The sequence below is a fragment of the Calonectris borealis genome, chromosome 17 (assembly GCF_964195595.1).
Source record: "Calonectris borealis chromosome 17, bCalBor7.hap1.2, whole genome shotgun sequence".
NCBI lineage: Eukaryota > Metazoa > Chordata > Aves > Procellariiformes > Procellariidae > Calonectris > Calonectris borealis.
The window spans coordinates 9,224,146-9,230,463 of NC_134328.1; positions in this window are offsets into that span (position 1 = coordinate 9,224,146).

Genomic DNA, 6,318 nt, shown 5'->3' on the forward strand with positions numbered 1-6,318 from the left:
GACTCGGCAGTCGGGCCAACTTGGGGGACACAAATTAGTTCCTAGCAGTTCTGAAAGAAGGCAGACATAGAAAAGCATGCAAGCTCAGGAAAAGGGAGTTAAATGCAAGATTTCTGAAAAAGTACCTACGAAAGTATGGGGCAGGAGGGACTTGCTTACAAGAGTAATACACAAACTCGCCACTGAGTGATGTCAAAATAACACGCTGACAAGCGATGCAGAATGTTTAAACATAACACTCCGGAGGACAAGAGGACATAAAGACAACACAGTCCAATCCAGCTGTGAAGCAAGGTACTGTGTAACAGGAGCTGGATGTTTATAAAAGATTAAACTGTTAGAATCATAGAATCATAGAATGGTTTGGGTCGGGAGGGACCTTAAAGATCATCTAGTTCCAACCCCCCTGCCATGGGCAGGGACACCTTCCACTAGACCACGTTGCTCAAAGCCTCATCCAACCTGGCCTTGAACAATTCCAGGGATGCGGCATCCACAACTGCTCTGGGCAACCTGTACCAGTGTCTCACCACCCTCAGAGTGAAGAATGTCTTCCTTATATCTAATCTAAACCTACCCTCTTTCAGTTTAAAGCCATTACCCCTTGTGCTATCACTGCATGCCCTTGTAAAAAGTCCCTCTCCAGCTGTCTTGTAGGCCCCTTCAGGTACCGGAAAGCTGCTCTAAGGTCCCCCCCCCCGGAGCCTTCTCTTCTCCAGGCTGAACAACCCCAACTCTCAGCCTGTCTTCATAGGAGAGGTGCTCCAGCCCTCTGATCATCTTCGTGGCCCCGCTCCGGACTCACTCCAACAGGTCCACGTCCTTCTTATGTTGGGGGCCGCAGAGCTGAACACAGTACTCCAGGTGGGGTCTCACGAGAGCGGAGTAGAGGGGGAGAATCACCTCCCTCGACCTGCTGGTCACACTTCTTTAGATGCAGCCCAGGATACGCTTGGCCTTCTGGGCTGCAAGCGCACATTGCCAAGTCATGTTGAGCTTCTCATCAACCAACACCCCCAAGTCCTTCTCCTCAGGGCTGCTCTCCATCCATTCTCCACCCTGCCTGTATTTGTACTTGGGATTGCCCCGACCCATGTGCAGGACCTTGCACTTGGCCTTGTTGAACTTCATGAGGTTCGCACGGCCTCACTTCTCAAGCCCGTCAAGGTCGCTCTGGATGGTATCCCTTCTCTCCAGCGTGTCGACTGCACCACACAGCTTGGTGTCATCGGCAAACTTGCTGAGGGTGCTCTCAATCCCACTGTCCATGTCGCCGACAAAGATATTAAACAGCCCCGGCCCCAATACTGACCCCTGAGGAACGTCACTGGTCTCCACTTGGACATTGAGCCGTTGACTGCAACTCTTTGAGTGCGACCATCCAGCCAATTCCTTTTCCACCAAGTGGTCTATCTGTCAAATCCATGTCTTTCCAATTTAGAGGTAAGGATGTTGTGCGGGACAGTGTGCAGATGCATCTCATCAGGTCCCGTGGACTTGTGCACCTTCAGGTTTCTTAGATGGTCTCGAACCTGATCTTCTACAGTGGGCGGCTCTTCATTCTCCCAGTCCCTTCTACAATTTGGGCGGTGTGGCTTCACTTGCCAGTGAAGACTGAGGCAAAAAAGTCATCGCGTACCTCAGCCTTCTCCAAATCCATAGTAGCTTGTTCACTTTAAAGTTCAAATGTTACCCTTGTTTGATAGGAAATTACCTTTAACAACTGACAAAGCCTAATAATTTGCTTTATAAGCATACTGTGTGTAGTCACAAATAATTTTAAGATCTATCAACCACCATTCTGTATAAAAACGTTCCTTCGTAGTAAAAGGCACAAGTACTCATTATTCAGCAGATGGCACTTAAATTATTACTTATTCTAGGTCATGGCCGCTAGCAGAGGGCATTGTTTTACTCACAAATAGCGATAACATGCTTTCCAGACAAGCTGAAAAGCGAAGTCTTTATTCCAAAAGGTTTATTAGGTAGAGCTTTTCATCTAATTCTCTAAGAATAAGACAAAATTAAAATTATAATCTGTACCAAGTGAAGTTTAAAAGAAATTTTGGAGCAATTATTCCTTTGATCTGTCATGATTTTTCCAAATTCTAGGTCAGGAATAGTCAGTGAGTAATGGAAAGACAAATAAGTAATGTTCACAAATTACTTTGAGGAAAGAAACATTGAAGTGTTATCTATTGACCTATACAGCTCGAGCACCAGCATGGTTTCTTTTGAACACTTTAGCCAGAAGAGTTAAATCATTAAACTATACACATGTGTGCAAGTGTGAGATGTCAGCTCTGATTAGTACTACCATGTTTAAATAAGGAAGAATTTCAAAGTAATCCGGAGTCATTGAACAGAAATAGATTGCCAGATTAATGGGAAGAAAAAGCTTTAAAAGCTTTTAATTATTTTAGTTAGAAACCTCAGAAAGTACAAATTAATATCTCAGTATTAACTTTTGACTTGTTAGGAAAGTATTTTCAAAAAAATTCAGAAGTTTATCACAACTAAAGCTCCTAACCAAGAATAATCACAGAAATATTCTACAGACCATCCACTGCTGGGACAAACAGCATACTTTCTAAAGTACTTGCAACACATCCTCCGTTAAAGGTCTGATGTTAGAGCTAGCTGAAAGTCAGAACTCCCATTCAGAATGAAAAGCAAAAATTTCTGCAGAGGTAAGAAAATCTGAAATAAATCACTGGTTTCTCTGGCCTAATAGAGAAATAATTCCATAATGGTACATTCTGAGAATTTTCTCAGCCTACCAAGCACACCTATCTCAGGAGTCCTAACTAGAGCCAGCTTTCACAGTGCTCCCATGTTTGTTACAGTCTCAATTCCGCGTCAGGAATCATGACAGCTTTGGTGCCCCTGATTACTAGGGTGTATTGCTGCTAGTCACTCCTTTCCACACAACTCTTCCTAGATTTGGACAGATTCCTAGGTATGTGCCTATGCTTAACTTCAATTTATGGAAATATTTTGTGTGAATAAGTTCAAATGTGTTTCCAAAAATGGATCTAGATTTATAGCACACCAGAAACAAATGTTTATTTGACAGACAGCATGATATAAAGACAACTTTTCCCATAGAGCTAAACAAAATAGAACAAAAGTATAAATTGAAAGAAAAACCCACAACCCTAGGAAACTAGAAATATTTTATTGGAAAAGATCTCATATATGAACTTTAAAAATAATCAATTCATTTTGACACCGACAGGTAAGTAAATATTGCGTCAAAGTAACAACTAAAGGTGCCTGGAGGACCAGTGGGGGAAAAAAAAGGCTAATTGGTTTGCTGACAGTCAAAGAGGAAAGCAGAGGCAGAATCAGAACACAGAAATTCTTCCATCCTAACTCTCTGGTTGCTCCTCTGGTCCATCCTATCTTTAATGGGTGAAGTAGCATTAGTTCTTCAGTTAACAATGTACGTATTTTGTAATATCTATTTATTGAGCAAAAATATGATTTGAAGTGTACATTACTTTGGACTTATACGCTCCAAGCTTCTTTGCAGCAGATACGTAAAAGCGAGTGTTGCAGCTCTTTAGTATTCCTTTTTTTTTAAATACAGAAATATTTCTCAAGCCTTCCCTGTACAAAAAATGCATTAATAAAATCTAGCCAGAAGAGGAGAAGCACTTTTGAACTACACTCATATACTTGTACCTACACAGCCTCTATACTATTGGTAGGATTATATTGTATTGCTGATTTCTGCACAAGAAAAGCAACAAACTTTTATATCACTACTTTGATGCTAACAGTAATTTTATAGCTGTACAGTTAAAAACCAAATTCATTCATTACTAAACCAACTACTGGTTCCCCCCCAAAAAACCAAACCAAACCAAACCAAAAACAAAACAAAAACCCCCAAAACAAAATTAAAATCCACAAAATCCTACAACTGTCACAATTTCAGGATACGAAATTCAGTTTTCATTATACAAATGTTAATTAAATATTAAATACTACTATTATTAATAAATTAGCTAAACTGCCATGCAATGGGGTTTACTTGATGAGCTTTGCTCTTATGTTTGTATAGTGCTGTTGGTATGGACTGTACGTCATGGAGATAAAATACAACAAACTACCCTTCTCAAATTCTTTCTCTCTAATGCAACATTTGTAAATTCACATATCCTGCGTCAGGATCAGGAGTATTAACAGAAAGTTACAAAATGTATTTCCATGGCACCTATAAATAGTGCTCTACAATATTATCTGCATTTGTGAACACCAGATGTCTTTAGACAAAAATGGTTTGTCTGTACCACTCACTTATTAAGGGGAAGGCAAAAGCAATTTGAGGTCACATGTGTCCCTAATATTCTGAAAATGCAGCTATCCAAGCGTATACGCTGTTCTTGAAAACTCCCCTCTTTGTAGAGAAATATAACTGGTATGCAAGATTAATGTATCAAAATTGCAGAAGGTATCAAAATGAAAGCCTGTAAGTACAGATTTTTGTTTTTTTTTAAGGAAAGCAGGAGAATCTGTGGTATGACCTTCTTATTACCATTTTTCAAACAAAGCTTCTCTTTTCCCCTTTTATTTTTCTCTTCCCATCAAAAAAACCACCAACCTCTCATCAACTCCAATACAAAATCAGATTACAATCTACTGAATTTAATGATCACTCTTCTGAGCTAGCACTGACAGTGTAAATAAAGAATAGTTTATGTTAAATATAAAAACAGCATAAGCCCTGAATTATATAATAACAGTTTAGGTGGGTCATCAGTAACAGTCAACATACACTGGCAGACATTTTCTATGCTTTATTCTTGGAAGTATTCTTTCAACTCCCGGGAGGGCTGTATGCAATACCATTCCACTTAAAAAGTGGGAAGTCTTGAGATGGGAAAGAAGCATTATGGTAGAATCTCACTATACTCCATGGTGGACTCAAGTGATCAAATTTCTACACCAAAACAAACAAAGAAAAAAAAGGCCTCCCAAAAACTTCCCCAACTGTCCAGAGATTAGGAAACCCAACCTGTCTTTCAACTTCACAAAAGCTGAAACTGAATGTGCCATGAATAGCTTGATCAAGTCTGAATCACAGGTTTTACAGAACTTGTGACTAAAATAGCTCTACAAACTTCTGTTACAACTGGTACAAAAAGCCTGCCTCTCTCTCTACCTTTATCTGAAATCAAATTGTTTATCACATTCTTTCTTCATACATCAGCTCCTTGTGATGAAAGCAAGCCAGTGATTAATACTTTTTATTAGGTTGGTTCCAGTGACTTGAAATGAATTTGCCCTGACTCCTTAAGCATGCTACCACACCCACTGCATGGCACTCCAACCATGCTAGGAATGCACAATAGAAAAAAAATTATCTTACACGATACTTCATAAATCTATAGCAATAAAATTAGCTGCACGATGGCTTCAAGCACAAATGATCTTCAGGAGGTTCTTCCTCCCTCTCTTCAAAAGAAATGAGGCAAACCAATAGCTTTAAAAACCTGAAGAAGGCACTGTTCTCTTCTTGCACTCTTCTCTATGCTTTCCTATAGCTCATTAACCAAGCATGCTGTAGAAGACAGAAATGGAAAGCAGTCCAAACTGTTTTCAATTTTGTAATTACAAAGTGACAAAATAAGAGGTTTTATCTAAGTCTTGCTCACACAGCTGTAATCTATCTTCTATTACACCACGCTCACGGATTTTATCTAAATTCACAGACTGAATTCTCTATGTATCCTTTTACAGTGTAAAACCAAAACATAGTAGATAAAGGATGGGAAGACTTGAATTAGCCTAGACACTGTCTGACAGCAAACTATACTTAACAATTAATGATATCCTCTGCACTAATTACAACTTGTCTTGGCTTGAGTGATAGCTGCAATTTCTTTGCCTTTGGCATGATGGGAGCAACATCAGCTGTACAAAAAACCAGCACCGACTTAAAAGTGATTCAGCACAGGATGTTTTTTTTTTTTAATTAGATTACCAACTGAGACTTGAGAACTGACTAGACACTCATACCTTGCCTCGACTGCAGTGAGTTGTTTGAACTCCCTTCACAGCCGTCTACATAACGTCTACACAAGGATACCTCACACTGAGTTCTCTTCTATCAGGCTTATAGATTAGGGAGAGACCTATATTTCAAAGGTTTGTTGACATAACTAGATTAATCTACGTGCTTTCTTCTTGCCAATAAATGTAAAATTATGTTAGTGAAAAATCATTTTTCTTCAGATTGCAAGGTGTTTATGGTTTCTCCACTAAGGAGTTTTGTCAGCACCTCTATAAAGGTAACTAAGCAGACCTTTA